General features: G+C 36.8%; 1 pseudogene; it reads right to left on the bottom strand.

Moving 5' to 3' along the window:
* Positions 1 to 1385: 1385 nt before the first annotated feature.
* The window catches only part of LOC130981115 (chorismate synthase 2, chloroplastic-like), a 49558-nt pseudogene continuing 23056 nt past the window's right edge, over positions 1386 to 27887 (bottom strand).

Here is a 27887-nt window from a genome sequence, read left to right as displayed (position 1 = left end):
CACTTGACCTATCCTTCGATGTTAAGGGTTGACTTGGTGAGATTAATCCATCATAATTATCATAGTTGTGGTTATGGCAAGGAAGAAATTCCATAACTCATCCCACGTCAAGGTTCCATTTATGCGTTAAACCACTTTTCTGCCAATTTTGAGTCTTACTTGTTTACATTACATACATAGTTCTTTTATTTTTTCATTACTTCATTAATTGCAATTTTGTCTTGTTCTTTTATTTCTTGATTGTTTGTTTCTTTGTTGAGAAAATCCCTTGCTTTCTTGCAACCAAAATTGTATGCACTCATTAGCATTGGTTCCTAGGGAAGACGACCCGGGAGTCTAAATACTCTCGATTAATTTGATTTGAATTGTGACGATATTTTGGATTGAATTTTGATTGAGAGGATCCATTGCCGGTTTGGACTATACTCACAACGGAATTACTTTATCTAGTTTTCCGAATTGGCATAATTCTTACTATTAATGTCACCGGAGGAAGTGCTGCACTTGCCCAAAAAATTACAGGAAGATATGCCTGCAACTCTCGTTACTTCTTCTTTGAATCAGATATAGGGATTGCTGTTTCCCTTTCTTCTTTAACTGTTTCTTCTCTTTAGCTCAGTTATGAGTGTTCAGAGTTCTCCACCTTTCTCTTTATTGTCTTGATATGAACACCTGTATTCTTTTCTCATTGAAATGAAAAAAATTATCTTTTGGAAAAAAAAATTAAAAAGTTAATACTACGACTTCGCTGTTTTGTTGTGCAAACTTGTCTTATAATTGAGAAACTTTTGTTATGTCTTGTGTGTATGGTTAAATGACAGAAGGCGTTACAAACTTGTTTCATCATATTTGGTACAAAAGAGTTTAGTTATTATTTGAATAGCATGACACAGAAGTCACGTGTTTGTTGAGAGTAATAATGTATTTTGTATTAATATAATTCTGAAATAATGACCACACAATTTTCAACAAAGATAGGCATTGATGCAAGACCATATATTTTTTTATTTATGTTGTTAATTAAATAAATTTATTTTAAAATATATTATTATATTATGTTATATTATATTATATTATATTATGTATTAGTTTTACATCATCTAACTTATGAAAGTATTTCTCTTGATTAAATTATATTTAAATAAATTATACGTTAATAATTTTTAGGCTCTTTTGAGAGTAAGATTCGAAGAGATGCATTCTTAATTTAGCCAATCAAAATAGATTATTGACTATTTTCATAGTAAAATTGGTGATCCAAACAACATCTCCTACAAGGCATTATTAAAAATTAAAATCTTATCACAAAATGACAATGCAAGAGGATACATTGCACTAAAAAATACATTATATCATTCTTTTTATTGTACGAGACATTTTTTCATTCAAAAGGGTACATCTTCTGGCCGTAATACGGGCAACAAAAGCTCTTGCAAATTTGAGTTTACGGGAAACAAATTACACTGCGCATATTGTACCATCAACTAGTCCACAAGCACCAAACCTACCCTGGCCTCTACCATGGGTACAGCTGCAATAACAGTCCAAGCAATGACTTCACACATTTTTCCACTCATGGATGTGCAAGCAAACAAAATATGTTTATCTTTTGTATTTGAAGATGACACAGACACATGAAAATGTTTCATCACATAACGAACTATTTGATCTTAGTTTCAGTTAATTCTAATGTACTCTCCTAGCAACTTAAATGAATTAATATATAAAGCATAATCTCTTTCCAAGAAGAAGAAATGAGGAAGGAAAAAGGACCAGTTTCTAACCTCTTGCGACAACACAAGGATCATGACGACCACCGACTGTCAGTGTTGTTTCTTTTTTATCTCGAGTCACCGTATTTTGCTTCTTCTACATAAGCATAACACCATGTTCACTTCAGATAAAATACTTAAATAAACACAGTCTAAGAGAATATGGCATATGTCCTCACGAAAGTAGTTAAGTAAACTATCTCAATTACTGATTAACCTTCCCACACAAATGAGAGAGAGAGAGAGAGAGAGAGAGAGAGAATGGACTTTGGTGCACGAAATTGCAATCACACTTTTGCAACTCCGCACAACTAACCAGCAAGTGCACTGGGTCGTCCAAGTAATACCTTGCGTGAGCAAGGGTCGATCCCACGGAGATTGTCGGCTTGAAGCAAGCTATGGTTATCTTGTAGATCTTAGTCAGGATATCAGAAATTATCAGGATTGATTGTAAAAGGCAAAAGAACATGAAATGGTTACTTGTATTGCAGTAATGGAGAGTGGGTTGAGGCTTGGAGATGCTCCATCTTCTGAATCTCTGCTTTCCTACTGTCTTCTTCATCAAACACGCAAGACTCCTTCCATGGCAAGCTGTGTAGGGTTTCACTGTTGTCAGCAGCTACCTCCCATCCTCGCAGTGAAAGCTAATGCTCATGCACTCTGTCACAGTACGGCCAATCACCGGTTTGGTTCCCACCCCTGCTGGAATAGAATCCCTCTTTTGCGTCTGTCACTAACGCCCAGCAGGTTAGAGTTTGAAGCACGTCACAGTCATTCAGTCATTGAATCCTACTCAGAATACCACAGACAAGGTTTAGACTTTCCGGATTCTCTTGAATGCCGCCATCAGTTCTAGCTTATACCACGAAGATTCCGATTAAAGAACCCAAGAGATAACTACTCAATCTAAGATAGAACAGAGGTGGTTTTCAGGCACATGTTCATAGTTGAGAATGATGATGATTGTCACGGAGCATCACATTCATCCGGATTAAGAACAAGTGTTATCTTAGAATCGAAGCAAGCATGATTGAATAAGAAACAGTAGTAATTGCATTAATCCATCAAGACACAGCAGAGTTCCTCACCCCCAACCATGGGGTTTAGAGACTCATACTGTGGAAAGAAACGTGTAAAAATGTAATGAGGTCATAAGGTACGGATACAATGTCAAAAGATCCTCTAAGTAGTAAACTAGTGTCCTAAGGTTTACAGAAATGAGTAAATGACAGAAAAAACCACTTCCGGGCCCACTTGGTGCGTGCTTGGGCTGAGCAATGAAGGAATTTCGTGTAGAGACCTTTTTTGGAGTTAAACGCCAGCTTTCATGCCAGTTTGGGCGTTTAACTCCAAATTTTATGCCAGTTCCGGCGTTTAACGCTGGAATTTCTGTAGGTGACTTTGAGCGCCGGTTTGGGCCATCAAATCTTGGGCAAAGTATGGACTATTATATATTGCTGGAAAGCCCAGGATGTCTACTTTCCAATGCCGTTGAGAGCGCGCCAATTGGGCTTCTGTAGCTCCAGAAAATCCACTTCGAGTGCAGGGAGGTCAGAATCCAACAGCATCTGCAGTCCTTTTCAGTCTCAGGATCAGATTTTTGCTCAGAACCCTCAATTTCAGTCAGAAAATACCTGAAATCACAGAAAAACACACAAACTCATAGTAAAGTCCAGAAAAGTGAATTTTAATTAAAAACTAATAAAAATATACTAAAAACTAACTCAAAAATACTAAAAACATACTAAAAACAATGCCAAAAAGCATACAAATTATCCGCTCATCACAACACCAAACTTAAATTGTTGCTTGTCCCCAAGCAACTGAAAATCAAAATAGGATAAAAAGAAGAGAATATACTATAGACTCCCAAAATATCAAAGAAACATAGCTCCAATTAGATGAGCGGGACTAGTAGCTTTTTGCCTCCGAACAGTTTTGGCATCTCACTCTATCCTTTGAAGTTCAGAATGATTGGCATCTATAAGAACTCAGAACTCAGATAGTGTTATTGATTCTCCTAGTTAAGTATATTGATTCTTGAACATAGCCAGTGTATGAGTCTTGGCTGTGGCCCAAAGCACTCTGTCTTCCAGTATTACCACCGGATACATACATGCCACAGACACATAATTGGGTGAACCTTTTTAGATTGTGACTCAGCTTTGCTAAAGTCCCCAATTAGAGGTGTCCAGGGTTCTTAAGCACACTCTTTTGCCTTGGATCACAACTTTATTTCTTTCTTTTTCTTTTCTTCTCTTTTTTTTTTTCCGAAATTTTTTTTTGAATTCACTGCTTTTTCTTGCTTCAAGAATCAATTTGATGATTTTTCAGATCCTCAATAACAGTTCTCTTTCTCCTCATTCTTTCAAGAGCCAACAAATTTAACATTCTTAAAACAACAAATTCAAGAGACATATGCACTGTTCAAGCATTCATTCAGAAAACAAAAAGTATTGTCACCATATTAAACTAATTCAACTAGTTTCAGAGATAAATTTCGAAATCCTGTACTCCTTGTTCTTTTGTGATTAAAGCATTTTTCTTTTAAGAGAGGTGATGGATTCATAGGACATTCATAGCTTTAAGGCATAAACTTAAATTTTATTAATTATGAACTAAGAACATGACTTAAATATAGATATAAGATGAGACTAAAAAATAAAAATAGAAAATAAGACAAGAAAAACGAAAAAAATAGGCTCCTAATGATAGAGGTTTTCACAGAGTTAGAACTCAACAACCTTGATTTTGAGAAGTGGATGCTCCCTCAGCTTGAGAGGAGAACTTTTGGCGTTTCATCTCTTGAATTTCACGCCCCTGCTTCTCTTGTTCCTTCAGCAATTTGCAAAGCATGCTGTTCTGATTCTGCTGTTCTTCCTTCAGTTGCTCCATAGTCTCTTGCAACTTGGTGATAGATGCTTCTAGGCTGGACCAGTAGTCAATTCTTGGGAATTCAGGGAGGAATTCCTGCGCCCTCCTCTTGATGGAGTTGTCTTGCACTTGTCCTTCCATTGACTTCTTGGTGATTGGGTGTTCAATGGGTATGAACTCATCTACTCCCATCTTCACCCCAGCCTCTTTACAGAGCAAGGAAATCAAGCTTGGATAAGCCAATTTGGCTTCAGTGGAGTTCTTATTTGCAATGGTGTAGATCTCACAAGCAATCACATGATGAACCTCCACTTCTTTTCCAAGCATAATGCAATGAATCATCACTGCTCTCTTGATGGTGACCTCAGAACGGTTGCTAGTGGGCAATATGGAACGCCCAATAAAGTCTAGCCAACCTCTTGCAATTGGCTTGAGGTCTCCCCTCTTGAGTTGGTTTGGGACACCCTTAGAATTGGTTATCCACTTAGTTCCAGGGAGGCATATGTCCTCTAGAACTTGATCCAACCCCTTATCTACTCTCACCATCCTCCTATTAAAGGAATCAGGATCATCTTGCAGTTGAGGCAACTTGAAGATTTCTCTTATTTTGTCCAGATGAAAGTATATAACTTTCCCTCTGACCATGGTTCTGTAGGTATGGCAAGCGGTTCCAGTCATTCTCTGCTTATCTGTTAGCCACAGATTTGAGTAGAATTCCTGAACCATGTTCCTTCCAACCTTTGTCTCAGGATTGGTTAGAACTTCCCATCCTCTGTTTCGAATTTGCTCTTGGATCTCCGGATATTCATCTTCTTTCAGATCAAATTTAACTTCCGGGATCACTGACCTCAGACCCATTATTTTATGATAATGGTCTTCATGTTCTTTGGTTAAGAACTTCTCTTCATTCCAAAGATTCTTTGGATTATTCTCTTTCTTGCCTCTTAAATTGGTTTGTTTTCCCTTAGGAGCCATGATATTGATGAATCTTGGCTTAGTGATCACGGAAAAGCACACCAAACTTAGAGGTTTGCTTGTCCTCAAGCAAAATAAAAGAGAGAAGAGAGGGGGAGAAAGAGGAAATTCGAATGGTGTGGGCAAAAGGGGGGTTCCAAACGTGAATTTATAAGGGGGGAAAGGAGAGATTTTCGAAAAAAAATAAAAATTTGAAAGGAGATTTGAGAAGATTTGAAAAGAAATTGAGAAAAGGGTGAGTTTTTGAAGAAGATTTGTGATTAATTTGAAATGGATTTGAAGAATGGTTTTGATTTGTGAAGATTTCAAAGTGAATGGTGAAAGGTTGAAGTGCAATTTTGTAGAAAAGTATGGGTGAGAAAAGGAAAGTTTGAAAAAATTTGATTTGAAAACAAAATTGTGGTCCCCCCCACCTTGCTGGCGTTAAACGCCCAGAATGGCACCCATTCTGGCGTTTAACGCCCATTTGTTGCCCCATTTGGGCGTTTAACGCCCAGCCAGGTACCCTGGCTGGCGTTAAACGCCAGAATTCCTTCCTCACTGGGCGTTTTTCCAAAACGCCCAGGATGCTGCACACCTGGCGTTAGACGCCCAGAATGGCACCCATTCTGGCGTTTAACGCCCAAAATGGTACCATTACTGGCGTTAAACGCCCAGAATGGTGCCCATTCTGGCGTTTAACGCCCAAAATGCCCCTTACTGGCGTTTTTTCGCCAGTAAGCTCATTTTCTCTGCTTTTTGAGCTGAATCCTTCTGTAACTCTGTGAATTCCTTCATTTTTGATACTTGCCTCTGTAAGAACTAATCATATACCTTCCTAATGACTGGGTTGCCTCCCAGCAAGCGCTTCTTTACTGTCTTTAGCTGGACTTTTACTGAGAATCACTCAAGCCTCAGTTTTGAGCATTCCTGCTCAAAATTTCCTTCAAGGTAGTGCTTGATTCTCTGTCCATTTACAATGAACTTTTTGTCAGAATCAGTATCCTGAAGCTCAACATACCCATATGGTGAGACTCCTGTAATCACATACGGACCCCTCCACCGGGATTTGAGTTTTCCTGGAAACAATTTGAGCCTAGAGTTGAAGAGCAGAACTTTTTGTCCTGGCTCAAAGACTCTGGTTGACAATCTCTTGTCATGCCATTTCTTTGCCTTTTCCTTATAAATTTTTGCATTTTCAAAGGCATTGAGTCTGAACTCCTCTAGCTCATTTAGCTGGAGCAATCTTTTCTCACCAGCTAACTGTGCATCCATGTTTAGGAATCTGGTTGCCCAGTAGGCTTTATGTTCCAGTTCCACAGGCAAATGACAGGCCTTCCCATATACCAGTTGGTATGGAGAGGTTCCTATAGGAGTCTTGAATGCTGTTCTGTATGCCCACAGAGCATCATCCAAGCTCTTTGCCCAATCCTTTCTTCGGGCTATCACAGTCCGTTCCAGGATTCTTTTCAGTTCTCTGTTAGAGACTTCAGCTTGCCCATTTGTCTGTGGATGATATGCAGTAGCCACTTTATGGCTAATTCCATATCTAACCATAGCAGAGTATAGCTGTTTGTTGCAGAAATGAGAGCCCCCATCACTGATTAGTACTCTGGGAACACCAAATCTGCTGAAAATGTTCTTCTGGAGGAATTTTAATACAGTCTTGGTATCATTAGTGGGTGTAGCAATTGCTTCTACCCACTTAGATACGTAGTCCACTGCCACCAGAATATAAGTGTTTGAGTATGATGGTGGGAATGGTCCCATGAAATCAATTCCCCATACATCAAACAATTCTATCTCTAATATCCCCTGTTGAGGCATGGCATATCCGTGAGGCAGGTTACCAGCTCTTTGGCAACTGTCACAGTTACGCACATACTCTCGGGAATCTTTATAGAGAGTAGGCCAGTAGAAGCCGCACTGGAGAACTTTAGTGGCTGTTCGCTCACTTCCAAAATGTCCTCCATACTGTGATCCATGGCAGTGCCATAGGATCCTTCGTGCTTCTTCTCTGGGTACACATCTGCGGATCACTCCGTCAGCACATCTCTTAAAGAGATATGGTTCATCCCAGAGGTAGTACTTGGCATCTGAAATTAATTTCTTTCTTTGCACTCTGCTGTACTCCTTGGGTATGAACCTCACAGCTTTATAGTTTGCAATATCTGCAAACCATGGAGCTTCCTGAATGGCAAAGAGTTGCTCATCTGGGAAAGTCTCAGAGATCTCAGTAGAAGGGAGGGACGCCCCAGCTACTGGTTCTATTCGGGACAGATGATCAGCTACTTGGTTCTCTGTCCCTTTTCTGTCTCTTATTTCTATATCAAACTCTTGCAGAAGCAACACCCATCTTATAAGCCTGGGTTTTGAATCCTGCTTTGTGAGTAAGTATTTAAGAGCAGCATGGTCAGTGTACACAATCACCTTTGATCCCACTAGGTAGGATCTAAACTTGTCAATGGCATAGACCACTGCAAGTAATTCTTTTTCTGTGGTTGTGTAATTCTTCTGTGCATCATTTAGAACACGGCTAGCATAATAAATGACATGCAGAAGTTTGTTATGCCTCTGTCCCAACACTGCACCAATGGCATGATCACTGGCATCACACATTAATTCAAATGGTAATGCCCAATCTGGTGCAGAGATGACTGGTGCTGTGACCAGCTTAGCTTTCAGGGTCTCAAATGCCTGCAAACACTGTGTGTCAAACACAAATGGTGTGTCAGCAGCTAACAGGTTACTCAAAGGTTTAGCAATTTTCGAAAAATCCTTAATAAACCTTCTGTAGAATCCTGCATGCCCCAAAAAGCTTCTAATTGCCTTAACATTGGCAGGTGGTGGTAATTTTTCAATTACCTCTACCTTTGCCTTATCCACCTCTATTCCCCTGCTTGAAATTTTGTGCCCAAGGACAATTCCTTCAGTCACCATAAAGTGACATTTCTCCCAGTTTAAAACCAGGTTAGTCTCTTGGCACCTTTTCAGGACAAGTGATAGGTGGTTAAGACAGGAGCTGAATGAGTCTCCATATACTGAGAAGTCATCCATGAAGACTTCCAGAAATTTCTCTACCATATCTGAGAAGATAGAGAGCATGCACCTCTGAAAGGTTGCAGGTGCATTGCATAGACCAAAAGGCATCCTTCTGTAGGCAAACACGCCAGAAGGGCAAGTAAATGCTGTTTTCTCTTGGTCTTGAGGATCTACTGCAATTTGGTTGTAGCCTGAATAGCCATCCAAAAAGCAGTAGTAATCATGACCAGCTAGTCTTTCTAGCATTTGGTCTATGAATGGTAAAGGAAAATGATCCTTTCTGGTGGCTGTATTGAGTCTTCTGTAATCAATACACATGCGCCACCCTGTGACTGTCCTTGTAGGAACCAGTTCATTTTTTTCATTATGAACCACTGTCATGCCTCCCTTTTTGGGAACAACTTGGACAGGGCTCACCCAGGGGCTATCAGAAATAGGATAAATAATCCCAGCCTCTAGTAATTTAGTGACCTCTTTCTGCACCACCTCCTTCATGGCAGGGTTTAGCCTCCTCTGTGGTTGGACCACTGGTTTGGCATTATCCTCCAACAGGATCTTGTGCATGCATCTAGCTGGACTTATGCCCTTGAGATCACTTATAGACCACCCAAGAGCTGTCTTGTGTGTCCTTAGCACTTGAATCAGTGCTTCCTCTTCCTGTGAATTTAAAGCAGAGCTTATAATCACTGGAAAGGTGTCACCCTCTCCTAGAAATGCGTATTTTAGGGATGGTGGTAGTGGTTTGAGTTCAGGCTTAGGAGGTTTATCCTCCTCCTGAGGAATTTTCGAAAATTCCTTTGCCTCCTCTGGCTCTTCCTGATCAGTTTGAGCATCTTTGAAGATGTCCTCAAGCTCTGATTCTAGGCTTTCAGCCATATTGATCTCTTCTACCAGAGAGTCAATAATGTCAGCGCCCATGCAGTCATTTGGTGTGTCTGGATGCTGCATAGCTTTTACAGCATTCAACTTGAACTCATCCTCATTGACTCTCAAGGTTACTTCCCCCTTTTGTACATCAATGAGAGTTCGTCCAGTTGCTAGATAGGGTCTTCCTAGAATGAGAGTTGCACTCTTGTGCTCCTCCATTTCCAGCACCACAAAGTCAGTTGGGAAGGCAAATGGCCCAACCTTGACAATCATGTCCTCTATTATGCCTGATGGGTGTTTAATGGAGCCATCAGCAAGTTGGAGGCATATCCTGGTTGGTTTGACTTCTCCAATCAACCCAAGCTTTCTGATAGTGGATGCAGGTATTAGATTGATGCTTGCTCCAAGATCACATAAAGCTGTCTTGGTGCAAGTGCCTTCTAATGTGCATGGTATCAGAAAGCTTCCAGGATCTTGAAGCTTTTCTGGTAAGCTTTTTAGAATGACTGCACTGCATTCTTCAGTGAGAAACACTTTTTCAGTTTCTCTCCAATCCTTCTTATGACTTAAGATTTCCTTCATGAACTTAGCATAAGAAGGTATTTGCTCAAGTGCCTCTGCAAACGGAATCTTTATTTCAAGAGTCCTTAAATAGTCTGCAAAGCGGGCAAATTGCTTATCCTGTTCCGCTTTGCGGAGTTTTTGAGGATAAGGCATCTTGGCTTGATATTCTTCAACCTTAGGTGCTGCAGGTTTATTCCTTACAGAAGTGGTTGAAGAAGCCTTGTTAGAGGGATAATTATTAGCACTCTCAGGTGTCTGATCCTCCTTGGGCGTTTGGACGCCCGGAATGGGTGGAAAATGGGCGTTAAACGCCAATTTTTCCCCCTTTTCTGGCGTTTGAACGCCAGAACTGGGCAAGGAATGGGCGTTTAACGCCAACTTTCCTTCCCTTTCTGGCGTTTGAACGCCAATATTCCTCTCTGGGCTCTTACTGTCCTCAGAGGGATTTTGAACAGTGGTTTGGTTGTCCTCTGTCACTTGTTCCTTGTTTGGCTTTTTACTCTTTTGAGCAGTGTTATTCAAGGTCTTCCCACTCCTCAATTGAACTGCTTGACACTCCTCTGTTATCTGTTTAGATATTTGCTGTTTTGCTTGATTCAACTGTAGTTCTATGCTCTTATTAGCAACTTTAGTTTCATGGAGCATCTCTTTAAATTCTGCTAACTGTTCTGTCATCAGGAGCAGTTGTTGATTAAGCTCATTCATCTGTTCTTGAGGATTAGGATCAGTGACTAATGCCATGGCTTCCTCCTTTGGAACGAACTCATTGCTAGAATACAAGTATTGGTTTCTAGCAACAGTGTCTATAAGCTCTTGAGCTTCTTCAATTGTCTTCCTCATGTGTATAGATCCACCAGCTGAGTGGTCTAAAGACATCTGAGCCTTTTCTGTAAGCCCATAGTAGAAAATGTCTAACTGGACCCACTCTGAAAACATTTCAGAGGGACATTTCCTTAGCATACCTCTATACCTCTCCCAGGCATTATAAAGGGATTCATTATCCCCTTGTTTAAAGCCTTGGATGTCCAGCCTTAGCTGTGTCATCCTCTTTGGAGGGTAAAAATGATTCAGGAATTTGTCTGACAACTGTTTCCATGTCTTTATGCTTGCTGTAGGTTGGTTATTTAACCACCTTTTAGCTTGATCTTTTACAGCAAATGGAAACAGTAATAGCCTGTAGACATCCTGATCCACCTCTTTATCATGTACTGTGTCAGCAATTTGTAAGAACTGTGCCAGAAACTCAGTAGGTTCTTCCTGTGGAAGACCGGAATACTGGCAATTTTGCTGTACTATGATAATGAGTTGAGGATTTAGCTCAAAGCTGCTTGCTTTGATGGGAGGTGTACAGATGCTACTCCCATATGCAGCTGTAATGGGGTTAGCATATGACCCCAGAGTCCTCTTGGACTGATTAATTCCACTTAAGTCCATAATGGACAAAAGGGAAATGATGATGATTGCAAAGAGATAAATTTTGTTTATTTTTATTTGTTTTTTTTTTGAAATAACCGAAAAAAAATAAAATAAAATAAAATAAAATAAAACAAAAGGAAAATAAAATAAAAAAAAATTCGAAAATCAAAAGGAAAATGAGATCAAAGCAAATTGAGAACTGAATCAATTAAGTAATTAAAAAGATTTTGAAAAGAACAATTAAAAAGATATGATTGAAAAATTTTTATGAAAAAGATTTGATTTTTGAAAAGAGGAAAGAGAAAAACACAAAGAGACACCAAACTTAAAATTTTTAGAAATCAAACACTAATTTTTTCGAAAATTTTTAAAGGAAAAACACAAAGAGGACACCAAACTTAGAATTTTTATGAATCAAAAAGGGACTAAGAACATGCAAAAACGAAAATTTAAAAGAAAAACAAAAACGTGTAATGGACACCAAACTTAGAATATGAAACTAGACTCACCTAAAAGACTCTAAACCAACAAAAAAAGAAAACAGTCCTAATCTAAGCAACAAGATAAGCCGTCAGTTGTCCAAACTCGAACAATCCCCGGCAACGGCGCCAAAAACTTGGTGCACGAAATTGCAATCACACTTTTGCAACTCCGCACAACTAACCAGCAAGTGCACTGGGTCGTCCAAGTAATACCTTGCGTGAGCAAGGGTCGATCCCACGGAGATTGTCGGCTTGAAGCAAGCTATGGTTATATTGTAGATCTTAGTCAGGATATCAGAAATTATCAGGATTGATTGTAAAAAGCAAAAGAACATGAAATGGTTACTTGTATTGCAGTAATGGAGAGTGGGTTGAGGCTTGGAGATGCTCCATCTTCTGAATCTCTGCTTTCCTACTATCTTCTTCATCAAACACGCAAGACTCCTTCCATGGCAAGCTGTGTAGGGTTTCACTGTTGTCAACAGCTACCTCCCATCCTCGCAGTGAAAGCTAATGCTCATGCACTCTGTCACAGTACGGCCAATCACCGGTTTGGTTCCCACCCCTGCTGGAATAGAATCCCTCTTTTGCGTCTGTCACTAACGCCCAGCAGGTTAGAGTTTGAAGCACGTCACAGTCATTCAGTCATTGAATCCTACTCAGAATACCACAGACAAGGTTTAGACCTTCCGGATTCTCTTGAATGCCGCCATCAGTTCTAGCTTATACCACGAAGATTCCGATTAAAGAACCCAAGAGATAACTACTCAATCTAAGATAGAACAGAGGTGGTTGTCAGGCACATGTTCATAGTTGAGAATGATGATGATTGTCACGGAGCATCACATTCATCCGGATTAAGAACAAGTGTTATCTTAGAATCGAAGCAAGCATGATTGAATAAGAAACAGTAGTAATTGCATTAATCCATCAAGACACAGCAGAGCTCCTCACCCCCAACCATGGGGTTTAGAGACTCATACTGTGGAAAGAAACGTGTAAAAATGTAATGAGGTCATAAGGTACGGATACAATGTCAAAAGATCCTCTAAGTAGTAAACTAGTGTCCTAAGGTTTACAGAAATGAGTAAATGACAGAAAAAACCACTTCCGGGCCCACTTGGTGCGTGCTTGGGCTGAGCAATGAAGGAATTTCGTGTAGAGACCTTTTCTGGAGTTAAACGCCAGCTTTCATGCCAGTTTGGGCGTTTAACTCCAAATTTTATGCCAGTTCCGGCGTTTAACGCTGGAATTTCTGTAGGTGACTTTGAGCGCCGGTTTGGGCCATCAAATCTTGGGCAAAGTATGAACTATTATATATTGCTGGAAAGCCCAGGATGTCTACTTTCCAATGCCGTTGAGAGCGCGCCAATTGGGCTTCTGTAGCTCCAGAAAATCCACTTCGAGTGCAGGGAGGTCAGAATCCAACAGCATCTGCAGTCCTTTTCAGTCTCAGGATCAGATTTTTGCTCAGAACCCTCATTTTCAGTCAGAAAATACCTGAAATCACAGAAAAACACACAAACTCATAGTAAAGTCCAGAAAAGTGAATTTTAATTAAAAACTAATAAAAATATACTAAAAACTAACTCAAAAATACTAAAAACATACTAAAAACAATGCCAAAAAGCATACAAATTATCCGCTCATCAGACTTACACCAATAGTAGAGAGAGAGAGAGAGGGAGAGAATGGACTTACACCAATAGTTGATGTCAGCTTAAAAGCTATTCTCATGTTTATGATTTCTCCGTTGGAAATTCCACCTTGATTATCAATACAGACAATAGTAAATAAAATCTTTATAGACACATGACCATCATACTACACATCTAGAGATAGCTAATCAGTAATAATAAAATAGAAATAGATACATGTATCCCACCAGAACGATTTGTTCTTGTCCTTGTCCTTCTATGTTCATCTATATAGAACTCATCATTGTGTTCACTCCCAGTAAAAAAGGTACCTGTAATGATTGCATCAAGCCATCATCAGACAAAGTAATTGAAGAATATAGCATTTTAAAACAATTCTGCTATAGTCAGGTCATATCGTAACATAGGCAATCAGAGTTAATAAACATAAGCAATCAAAATACCTACAAACCCACAACCAAATTGAAAGCCCTTGGTTGCAGGCAATTACATAACAGCTTTAACCAATTCAGCTTCAAGTTTGTCAAATACTGGTGAACCAATCCCCTGATATATAACAGATTCAATTATACTCTTAGGCGAAAAGATATATTAAACATCAAATAATACAGCACTAAAATAAGTTAAAGCAAATTTCCTTATGTTCTGCGTGCTAATTATTAAAGTACCAATAGCAGGATTAGAAGAGCACTCTAACATTGATAGGCTACAAATTTAACCATAGAGACATGCTACACGTGAAAACAAGCTCTTAAAACTCCCAAGAATGACTTGAGCACAGCTTGTTTGAGTTCAACTAAGGTCTAGTTTTCAGTGTTTTCTAGATTTTATAGAATATTCAAGTCATGCCTCCATCAGATTAATTTTATAATCAACAACCATTCAATAATGAGAGTTTTGGACTCTTGAAATGCCATCCTGCTTGTATTTTTGCAATTCAATGTTAAATCCAGAAATTCTCTTCCGGGTTTGTTATTACTAGTACTATTATTATCTATGTGTATCAACTACCAAGTACCTTACACTCACCTATAAAACCCTTGTGTTATTATATATTTAATCAATTTTACACGTTTACTTGTACCCTAAATTGTAAATGCTAACTTGCTCGGTAATTTCATGCTGACAGACAAAGGTAGAAAACTTACACGTGGACAGTTCTTCAATATGCATGTCATAACACCACAAACAGAATCACCTCTAACTCGGACATGATCAATAGCAGCTATCATCTTCTCTGCATATTCAGGGTCAGGACATCGAACAATGTTGCTCTCGATCTGGAAAGTTTCCAAAGAATATATGCTAAAGCAAGATTTTAGCTTCAAAATTGCAATAATATAAGAGAGTAATAACCAATTATAAAAGCAAGTTAGAGAGAATATCCACCAATTTGGCTTACTACAGTCAGTAAAACATTATGGCATTAGCCTTTTTATCTACGAATGCCATTTTTTTTCTAACACAAAATTGGAAAGAAAAGTATAGACATGATATGCAAAGACAATCCATTAGATGAGGGTTGAGAAGATGTCAACCTAATAAATTAGTACCATTTAAAAATATTAAAGTTAAAATAAATAGTCATCTTCAATTCTCCATGTATAGGATACATTAAATCTCCTTTAAACATTTTTGTTTGGCTTAATATTTCAAACAAATTTACAAAAGGCACTAATAAACATATATAAATGTGAATATTCACTTTAATACCTGATCAAGTGTCACAGTCCCATATTATCAATTAAGTCCTCTGGCAGAACAACCTTGTGAACTTGAGAACTTTAGCAAAGCATATCCTAAAGGAATTGGCATATAAAAACATGATACATGCATATAAATATACACCAACTATGAATAGACATATATAAATAATTGAGGCTAGACAACTTTGCTTATGTCTTTACTGTGTAAAGTTCCAACAAATATATAGAAGAAATATTAACCTTCGAAGACCCCTGAAAATATTTTACACGTATCAGTCTCCTTTCTAGGAGTTATAATGTGGCTTTGGCCTAGCCTCCTATACACAAGAACTGCACAATGTTACTCTTTAGAGACATTTTGTAATGCATAATCAACAACCATTTCCTATCATTCATAGTTACAAAAATGAAAAGTTATCCTAAAATATATTCATTTGTTACATTATAACAATGAAAAGCTATCTTAAAGTATATTCATCTGTTACACTATGCAGTTTCTTCTGTCAAAATCAACTTGCACGTCAAACTCGGAGAGAGGGATGCGAGGAGGACACCCATCAATGACACAACTAACACCTCTCCCTTGAAAGTCTCCATATGTTGTCATACGGAAGTGATTTGAACAAGTACTCCCAGCCGCCCGTATCTCTGTAATTCACCAATGACTTTAGAAACTCAAACCAATGTCCATCTTAATATCATTAACTATGAACCCCTAAATGCATAACTGACATTAGATTACAAACCAACCATTTCTTTTAATTTCATTATCTTTTAAGAGACACTGAGACCTAATGTTTTCAGAAGTTAAAGTCAAAAAAGTTTGAAGCATTTGAACTAAGTATACATTATCTAGGAAGCTCAAAATTTAAAATTCTAATAGGTAGAAAGTTTCAGGGAAAAAATAAATAAATCAAATTAAGAATCAATTTCACATAAGATGAAACATGTGTGTATGCCCCCTATGAGGAGCTCTTACATGAGCTAAACAACGAAATCAGCTATTACAATGAGTACATTACAACGAATTACATGCTATATCGAACTTAAAACGTTCAAATTCATATAAATCACTAAATGGTAAATGGCCCGACAAAATCCAATGAGTAATTAACAATCCTGTTTTAAAGAAAAAGTTTATTGTCATTACTATTTTTGGACAAATAAATGAAATCTTCAACAACGGATTCAGTATTCAAAATTATTAAGCTGGGAAAATTGCATTCATGAAAGCAAATAAATAAACGCAATAGAGAATACGGATTTAAAAGAATAAACAGGGAGCAGATTGTAGTACCCGATAATCTGAAAATCAACGAACAATAATAACTAGAAAATAAATTTATATATTATGATGCGATGAAGAGAAAACAAAGAGATAGAAGGAGAGAATGAACTCACGGATGTTTTTGTGAATGCGAGGGCGGAGGGAGGCTTGAAGGTAGATGGAGGATTGGGATCGAAAGTTGGAATTGGGAGAGATGGAACCGTCGAAGAATGGCTTCGAAGAGAGACAGGTAGAAGAAGAAGCCATTGAAATAAAATACAGGTCAAATGAGAAAGAAAAATGGTGAATTGAATATTTAAATTAAAATTAGTAATAAGGACTTAAACGAGAGAGCGATGAGGTTTGTAGGTTAATTGGGTAACCTTATAAGGTTTGGGCGTTTATTGGGTAACCTTATTTAATAAAAAAATATTAGGTATACATGAATAAAAAAGATAAGGTATAAAAATAATATTCACTTAGCTTAAATAACACTTATAGATTAAAATCTGACAAAAAATATGAATATACAATAGATCAATTTATTTATAAGATTAAGAATTTAATATAGCATCATGGAATAGTTACTATCATAAACATGCTAATTTATGTGAATGGATTTGAAGAAATAAAAATTGAATTCTACACATTAAATTTTTTTATTTTTAGGTCGGAGTTTCATATAAATTTAATTACCCATGTAAATAATAGCATTTTAGGTCGACATAATGACATCTTTTTATAGGTATAAATGATATAAATATATAAAATTACCAACTACGATCTATTTTAACGACTAATAATAAAGTTTGATTGATATGGTGCATTATAGAACACAATGAGTAATTATTTGAAATATTAATTATTCTCTTAATATTTAAAAAAAATTAAATATATATTATTTTTAAAACTAGTAAAAAGATTTAATACTTTCTTATTTAAAAATTAAGATGAAAAATTTCAAATTTTTTTTGAATGCATTACATATCAATTGTGATGTAAAGATAAGTACGTTAACAAAAGAGAAGGTTTAGGGGCCGGCACTTTTATTAAAATTTGGCCAGCACTTATTCATTAAAAGAAAATTGAATAATCTCGTACCATTGGATATTGACAACAACAAAAACTTCATCTTTACAAAAGCACAATGTAAATGAATCATTGTTTCACCCATAAAGACAAACTGTAGGTAGTAAAATGAGACATCTAATTCGCTAAAGTGGTGAGTTTAAATAGGATTGTTCTTAAAGTTAATTCATTAGGAGCTTGAAGGAGGATTTTTTTTTCAAATAAATTAGGCATTCTCTTAGTATTACATCACAAATTCATCCACATTACACACTCACATATTCAATATTTTTAAGGAATTTTATCTAACATTTGTTCTTACCAAAATTTGAATCCTAAAACAGCATTTAAAGGGACATACTAATACACAATTTCAATTAAGCTTTAGCTACGAGCTTGAAGAAGTATAAATACATTAAATAAGATGACCACTCATGTAGCACACCACATTAAATATAGTATAAATATTTTTAATTTTTTAACATTTTTGTTTATCAATGTATTCCAATAGGAATGACAATGGGTGGGATATGATAGTTATTTAAGTATTTATATTTATTTTAAATATCTATATATTGTCTCTTTTTCTATGTTATTATCATCCCATACCTAAATCTACGGGTATATACTTGCCTTGTATCTAGATTTGGAGGTGAGATAAGTCAGGTCAAACTCAAGTTCAACTCACGACTTAACTCATTAATAATCAAGTCTATTTGTAAAGTTTAAGTTTAGCTCACCAAAAATTTACGAGTTGACTCAAACTCATTAAATGACTTAAATAACATTAACATAAACATAATCATTAATTTTATATAAATAAATTATAACATATATATTGTCTATCTATCTATTATATGTTATGTACTCTAAACAATTTGTATATGAAAAGATAACTATAAAATTTTATGTAAAAACCATTAATATATGGATATGATACTTCATTTTATCATAAATAATTGAAAATTGACAAATCATGCGTGACCAGGAAAACAAACACCCTTTGCTCCTCAACTACCACTACCTCAATTACTGATTAACCTTCCTACACAAATGTGAGAGAGAGAGAGAGAGAGAGAGAGAGAGAGAGAGAGAGAGAGTGGACTTACACCAATAGTAGAGAGAGAGAGAAGGGGAGAGAATGGACTTACACCAATAGTTGATGTCGGCTTGAAAGCTATTCTCATGTTTATGATTTCTCCAATGAAAATTCCACCCTGATTATCAATATAGACAATAGTAAATAAAATCTTTACAAACATATGACCATCATACTACACATCTAGAGATAGCTAATTAGTAATAATAGAATGGAAATTGATACATGTATCCCACGAGAACGATTTGTTCTTATCCTTGTCCTTCCATGTACATCTATATAGAACTCATCATTGACTTTACTTCCAGTCAAAAAGTACCTGTAATGATTTCATCAAGCCATCATTAGACCAAGTAATTGAAAAAAATAGCATTTTTAAAATAATTCTGCTATAGTGAGGTTATATCGTAACACAGATAATCAGAGTTAATAAACATAAGTAATCCAAATACCTGCAAACCCACTACCAAATGGAAAGCCTTTGGTTGCAAGCAATGACATAGCAGCTTTAGCCAATTCAGCTTTAAGTTTGTCAAATACTGGTGAACCAATTTCCTGATATATAATAGATTCAATTATACTCTTAGGTGGAAAGATATATTGAACATCAAATAATACAACACTAAAATATGTTAAAGCATTTTTTCTTTTGTTCTGCATGCTAATTATTAAAGTACCAATAGCAGGATTCGAAGAGCACCCTAACATTGATGGCTACAAATTTAACCATGGAAACATGCTAAACGTGAAAGCAAGCTCTTAAAACTCCCAAGGATGACTTGAGCACAGCTTGTATGAGTTCAAGTAAGACCTAGTTTTCTGTGTTTTCTAGATTTTATAGAATATTCAAGTCATGCCTCTATCAGATTAATTTTATAATCAACAACCATTCAACAATGAGAGTTTTGGACTCTTGAAACGCCATCCCACTTGTATTCTTGCAATTCAATGTTAAATCCAGAAATTCTCTTCCGTGTTTGTTATTACTAGTACTATTATTATCCATGGGTATCAACTACCAAGTACCTTACACACACCCATAAAACCCTTGTGTTATTATATATTTAATCAATTTTACAAGTTTACTTGTACCCTAAATTGTAACTGCTAACTTGCTCACTAATTTTATGCTGACAGACAAAGGTATAAAACTTATGCGTGGATAGTTCCTCACTATGCATGTCACAACACCACCAACAAAATCACCTCTAACTCGGACAACATCAATAGCAGCAATCATCTTCTCTGCATATTCAGGATCAGGACATCGAACAATGTTGCTCTCGATCTGAAAAGTTTCCAAAGAATATATGCCAAAGCAAGATTTTAGCTTCAGAATTGCAATAACATAAGGGAGTAATAACCAAGTATGAAAGCAAGTTAGAGAGAATATCCCCCAATTGGCTTACTACAGTCAGTAAAACATTATGAGTTTGGCCTTTTTATCTAGGAATGCCATTTTTATTTTCCTAACACAAAATTGGAAAGAAAAGTATAGACATGATATGCAAAGACAATCCATTAGATGAGGGTTGAAAAGATGTCAACCTGATAAGTTAGTACCATTTAAAAATATTAAAGTTAAAACAAATAGTCTCTTCAATTCTGCATGAAACAGCCTACCACACAGAGTCTTATGCTTAAGTTATAAGACAGAGGTGGCGAGGTTTTACAATCTCTAAAACTAAAATTTAGTATATATAGTAGTGTGAAGAATATGTATAACTATGAGCCTTTGAAGAAAAAAGGGTAAATCAAAATCGCTAAATTGAAAAGAGCAACACTCCGATTGATAACATAAACGAAGCAGATAAAGTAGGCTGACACAAATATATGTACAATAGAGTACCAAGATACAACTAGCAAAGCTTAGGTCTCAGTTCGCGGAGGTAATTGGTCCAAGCACATAGTTACATATATAGATATATAGGAAAAACCCAAAAGAAACCCCAAAATACAAAGTAACAAAACCTGAGTCTCCAAAATAACCTCTAAGAGGAGTTGATACAAACTACATGTAAACAGTGGAGATAATAAGTATCTAAGTAAGTACATAAAACCAAAATAAAGTCTCGAGAGCTAAGAATCTTCGCTAAATCAGAAGTCTCCAGCATGCCTCAGCGAGGAGCCTCACGTCCTGCATTTGAAAACCACAAAAATACGCATGGGTGAGAACCAGAGATTCTCGGCATGGTAACAATGCTCAAATATCTAACATATAATGTCTTGGGAAAGCTGAAGGCAATCCTAGAACTCCCAATTCATAATTAAAGCATATAAACATAACTAAAACATGAGAAATAAAAATAGGCAACAAACTAAGGATATTCAGTCTAACAAAATCTCCTCTTTCCAACTCTTCCGAACCTCCCAACTGCCACCGGTAATTTGATGTCGCAAACACAATTATATCAAGCAAGTAAATTCACAAATAGGAAGCAGATACAGCTGTTAAACAAATAGCAAGTAATTATGTAGTCAATTAGGCATTCCAATAAAATCACATATAATGCATATGATGTATGCCTGTCCTGGTGGCTGATGAGTCTCATCTGTCGTTATGAATCTAACCCGACAAGTCCTGGTAGCTAACCATTTGACTGTCCCTCTGTCGCACATCCCTAACTCGAGTTATACTCAATCATAATTATCAACATATATAGACAAAATACCCACACTGGTGTTTATTCACGGGGGCGAGCTCATCCTGAACTTTCACAGTGTCCGGCCACACTTATGACATAGGGTCAGTAGAGTATCGAATCTCAACCTGGAGCATGTTGTGGCTAGCAACTGCTTATACCCAGGGAAACTTGTATCTCAGATAGGTGGAAGTGCTGCAATCACAATATCAATCAATCCGCATATATGCATTCATACTCAGCCATAAATCAATATTTATCTCAGCCATTCGGCTTATAATCATAATTCATAACCAGCCATAATCCATCATCACATGCAGCCATCCGGCTCATATCATACACAGCACTCCCACCATCCTCCTCAGCAACTCATGCTATAATCAATCATGATTCATCATAAATTTCCCTTTACTTCTTTCACAAGTTACCTTTCTCACAGCCATCACTAAGCTTCATAACCCTTTAACCACTTATTAGCCTTTAAACAAGAGAAAACAGGGTTTTGAACACTGGAGGAATGCATAAAATCAGAAAGCATAGTTGTTGAGAAACAGGGGCTCGCGTACGCAGCCTCTTGCTCGTGTACGCGAGGAGCATAGGCAGTAGCATATGCTCGCGTAGTATGTTCCTTCTCGTGTACGCACCCTTGCCAAGCTGGACTTCTCACGTACGCATCACTGGTTCGCGTACGCGAGCTCTTTAAATCGAATTGTTTGCTCGCGTCACACATCAGGTGGTCACGTATGCAACCTCAAAAATACCACTCTCACCTATGCGACCCACACCAAGCAGACGCGAAACCTTAAGGCAGTAGCTATTCGTCGACTTAGCAGAAACCTGAAAAGTTGCTAAGTCCTGAATGCTTAGTTTCGCACACCAAACTTTGATTGAGCATATCTCCCTCATTTTAAAACATTTTTCTACCGTTCTTTGAACGACATAAACACCTCGGACCCAATTTTGTTTCTAAAGAAGTTTGACACAAATCAGGGGTTCGAAGGCCAAGTTGTGCTCCATCAAATTTGGACTAAAAACACAATTTTCATAAAACTTGCAAAACCTCCAAATTTCAAAACATTAAACTTCCAAAACTCTTTTAAACTAACCAAAATTCAACCATTCAACATCAAGCAATTTCCCTACTTTCCATTCAATCCTCAACCCACCGATTTTCCACTTTTAACCAATCTCAATTCAATAATTCAATTTTTCAATCAACATTCCACACATCAATTTTTCCAAATCAATGCTCAATTTCATCAATCACTATATACACATATCAATATCGCATACCAAATCATACTCATCAACAAGAGCCTCAACCTTACTAATAATTAGGCACATCGATCCATATCACTTACAACTTTACATGCTTTATCAGCAATTAGCACCACTCACAAGCATTCAACCATTATTCGTATATTCAACTCAATCCATATCATCCAACAACTACATCAACATTTCAAAATCCTATCCTAGGGTCACTAGCCTAAGTTTTCACATTACATTACATTTTAGATATAGGAAACCGAAACCATACCTTGTCCGATTTCTCGCTCAACCTAGAACACTTCCAAATTCAACTTTCAAGATTCCGAAACCTCACCAACAGATTCTCAAGCTTATAGCTCCACTCCAAAGCTTTCCAGTACCATCAATCAAGCTCCAATATATATATATATATATATATATATATATATATATATATATATACACTACCTATTCCACAATATCACATCCAAGACATAACAACTCAATAACTAAACACAACACTTCAAGCATTTCACTTAGGGTTGAGAATCTTACCAAGCCCAATGATCAAAGAGGCAAGAAAAAGCTTTTTCTTCAAGCTAATTGGATCTTATAACATCAAAACTTAAAAATCTCAATACTTTACCCACTAAATTTTTGAGATTAAGGGCTGGAAATTCAGAGAGGGAGTCGTGGCTTACTGATGAGCGGATAATTTATACGCTTTTTGGCATTGTTTTCAGGTAGTTTTTAGTAAGTTCAAGCTACTTTTAGGGATGTTTTCATTAGTTTTTATGCTAGATTCACATTTCTGGACTTTACTATGAATTTGTGTGTTTTTCTGTGATTTCAGGTAATTTCTGGCTGAAATTGAGGGACCTGAGCAAAACTCTGAAAAAGGCTGACAAAAGGACTGCTGATGCTGTTGGAATCTGACCTCCCTGCACTCAAAATGGATTTTCTGGAGCTACAGAACTCCAAATGGCGAGCTCTCAACGGCGTTGGAAAGTAGACATCCAGAGCTTTCCAGAAAAATATAATAGTCCATACTTTATTCGGAAATTGACGACGTAACTTGGCGTTGAACGCCAAGTACATGCTGCTGTCTGGAGTTAAACGCCAGAAAAACGTCATGATCCGGAGTTGAACGCCCAAAACACGCCATAACTCGGAGTTCAACTCCAAGAGAAGCCTCAGCTCGTGGATTGATCAAGCTCAGCCCAAACATACACCAAGTGGGCCCCGGAAGTGGATTTATGCATCAATTACTTACTCATGTAAACCCTAGGAGCTAGTTTATTATAAATAGAACTTTTTACTATCATAATGGCATCCTGGATTGTATTTTGAATCCTGTGATCACGTTTTGGGGGCTGGCCATTCGGCCATGCCTGAACCTCTTACTTATGTATTTTCAACGGTGGAGTTTCTGCACACCATAGATTAAGGGTGTGGAGCTCTGCTGTACCTCAAGTATTAATGCAATTCTATTTTCTTTTATTCAATTCCATCTTATTCTTATTCCAAGATATACGCTACACTTAACCTTGATGAATGTGATGATTCGTGACACTCATCATCATTCTCACCTATGAACGCGCGTGATTGACAACCACTTCCGTTCTACTCTAGGCCGGGTGCGTATCTCTTAGATTCCCCAACAGAATCTTCGTGGTATAAGCTAGATAGATGGCGGCATTTATGAGGATTCGGAAAGTCTCACCTTGTCTGTGGTATTCCGAGTAGGATCCTGGGAATCCGAAAAGTCTAACCTTGTCTGTGGTATTCCGAGTAGGATTCCGGTAATGAATGACTGTGACGTGCTTCAAACTCCTGAAGGCTGGGCGTTAGTGACAGACGCAAAAGAATCAATGGATTCTATTCCAACCTGATTGAGAACCGACAGATGATTAGCCGTGCTGTGACAGAGCATTTGGAACGTTTTCACTGAGAGGATGGGATGTAGCTATCAACCAAGGGTGATGCCTCCAGACGATTAGCCGTGCAGTGACAGCGCATAGGACCATTTTCCCGAGAGGATTGAAAGTAGCCATTGATGATAGTGAACCCCTACATACAGCTTGCCATGGAAAGGAGTAAGAAGGATTGAGTTGAAGCAATAGGAGAGTAGGCGTTCTTGAGTCATACAGCATCTCCATGCACTTATCTGAAATTCCCACCATTAATTTACATAAGTATTTCTATCCCTTTTTATTTTCCATTTAGTTTATTTAAACCAATAATCTCTTAATCATTTAAATCCACCTGACTGGGATGTACAAGATGACCATAGCTTGCTTCATACCAACAATCTCTGTGGGATCGACCCTTACTCACGTAAGGTTTATTACTTAGACGACCCAGTACACTTGCTGGTTAGTTGAACGGAGTTGTGTTCACTCGTGCCAATTTTAAATTCCATAATTTTACAATGAGTACAACTTAAAGAATATGGATCACAATTTCGTCCACCAAGTTTTTGGCGCCGTTGCCGGGGATTGTTCGAGTATGGACAACTGACGGTTCATCTTGTTGCTCAGATTAGGTAATTTTCTTTTCAAAAATCGTTTTCAAAATTTTTCTTTTATTTTTCGTTTTTCTAAACTTTATTTTCGAAAAAAAATTAATAAAAATACAAAAAAATTAGAAAATCATAAAAACCAAAAATGTTTTGTGTTTCTTGTTTGAGTCTTGAGTCAATTTTTAAGTTTGGTGTCAATTGCATGCTTTAAAAATTTTTCTTGTATTTTTTCGAAAAATCCATGCATTCATAGTGTTCTTCATGATCTTCAAGTTGTTCTTGACAAGTCTTCTTGTTTGATCTTGATGATTTCTTGCTTTGTGTCTTTTCTTGTTTTTCATGTGCATCTTTGCATTCATATTTTTCATGCATTAAAGATTTCTAAGTTTGGTGTCTTGCATGTTTTCTTTGCATTAAAAATTTTTCAAAAATATGTTCTTGATGTTCATCATGATCTTCAAAGTGTTCTTGGTGTTCATCTTGATATTCATAGCATTCTTGCATGCATTCATTGTTTTGATCTAAAAATTTCATGCATTGAGTATTTTTGTTGTTTTTCTCTCTCATAATCAAAAATTCAAAAATCAAAAAAATATCTTTTCCTTATTTTCCTCCAAATTTTCGAAATTTTGGGTTGACTTAGTCAAAAATTTTCAAAATTAGTTGTTTCTTACAAGTCAAGTCAAAATTTCAATTTTTAAAATCTTATCTTTTCAAAATCTTTTTCAAAAATCATATCTTTTCCAATTTTTCCCCTTTTTCGAAAATTCCAAAAAATCTTTTTCAAATTATTTTCAAAATCTTTTTCTTATCTTTATATCAAATTTTCGAAAATTAGCTAACAATTAATGTGATTGGTTCAAAAATTTGAAGTTTGTTACTTTCTTGTTAAGAAAGGTTCAATCTTTAAGTTCTAGAATCTTATCTTGTAGTTTCTTGTTAGTGAAGTAAGTAATTTTTACTTTAAAAATTAAAATCTTTTTTATCTTTTCTATCTTATCTTTTTATATCTTATCTTTTATCATATTTTTTTTCAAAATTTTATCTTTTTCAAAAATTTGATTTTAAAATATCTTATCTTATCTTCTTATCCTCTTATCTTTTCAAATTTGACTTTAATATCTTTTTCAACTAACTAATTAACTTTTTGTTTGTTTCTTATCTTTTTCAAAACCACCTAACTACTTTTCCCTCTCTAATTTTCGAAAATATCTCATCCCTTTTTCAAAAATTTCTTTTTATTTTAAATTTTAATTTTAATCATATCTTATCTTTAATTTTCGAAAATTACTAACCTCTTTTTCAAAATTATTTTTGAAATCTCCCTTCTCTTTTCTTCTTCTATTTAATCATTTATTTACTAACACTTCTCTTCACCTCTCTTCATCCAAAAATCCGAATCTCATTCTTCAATCTTCTACCCCTTTCTTCTTCTACTAACATAAAGGAATCTCTATACTGTGACATAGAAGATTCCTCTTTCTTTTCTTGTTTTCTTCTCTTTCATATGAGCAGGAACAAGGATAAAGGCACTCTTGTTGAAATTGATCCAGAACCTGAAAGGACTCTGAAGAGAAAATTAAGAGAAGCTAAATTACAACAATCCAGAAACAACCTTTCAGAAATTTTCGAACAAGAGAAGGAGATGGCAGCCGAAAATAATAATAATGCAAGGAGAATGCTTGGTGACTTCACAAAGCCAACATCCAAGTTTGATGGAAGAAGCATCTCCATTCCTGCCATTGGAGCCAACAACTTTGAGCTGAAACCTCAGCTAGTTGCTTTAATGCAACAAAACTGCAAGTTTTATGGACTTCCATCTGAAGATCCCTATCAGTTCTTAACTGAGTTCTTGCAGATCTGTGAGACTGTAAAGACGAATGGAGTTGATCCTGAAGTCTACAGACTCATGCTTTTCCCTTTTGCTGTAAGAGACAGAGCTAGAATATGGTTGGATTCACAACCTAAGGATAGCCTGGACTCTTGGGATAAGCTGGTCACGGCTTTCTTGGACAAATTCTTTCCTCCTCAAAAGCTGAGTAAGTTGAGAGTGGATGTTCAAACCTTCAAACAAAAAGATGGTGAATCCCTCTATGAAGCTTAGGAAAGATACAAGCAGCTGACTAAAAGATGTCCATCTGACATGTTTTCAGAATGGACCATATTAGATATATTCTACTATGGCCTCTCTGAATTTTCGAAAATGTCATTGGACCATTCTGCAGGTGGATCTATTCACCTAAAGAAAACGCTTGAAGAGGCTCAAGAACTCATTGACATGGTTGCAAATAACCAGTTCATGTACACTTCTGAGAGGAATTCCGTGAATAATGGGATACCTCAGAAGAAAGGAGTTCTTGAAATTGATGCTCTGAATGCCATATTGGCTCAGAACAAAGTGTTGACTCAACAGGTCAACATGATCTCTCAAAATCTGAATGGATGGCAACATGCATCCAACAGTACTAGAGAGGCAGCTTCTGAAGAAGCTTATGATCCTAAGAACCCTGCCATTGCAGAGGTTAATTACATGGGTGAACCTTATGGAAACACCTATAACTCATCATGGAGAAATCATCCAAATTTCTCCTGGAAGGATCAACAAAAGCCTCAACAAGGCTTTAACAATGGTGGACGCAATAGGCTGAGTAATAGTAAGCCATATCCATCATATTCTCAGCAATAGACAGAGAATTCTGAACAA

The sequence above is a fragment of the Arachis stenosperma genome, chromosome 1 (genome assembly GCF_014773155.1).
Source record: "Arachis stenosperma cultivar V10309 chromosome 1, arast.V10309.gnm1.PFL2, whole genome shotgun sequence".
Classification (NCBI taxonomy): domain Eukaryota; kingdom Viridiplantae; phylum Streptophyta; class Magnoliopsida; order Fabales; family Fabaceae; genus Arachis; species Arachis stenosperma.
This window is presented reverse-complemented; position numbering and strand designations above follow the sequence as displayed.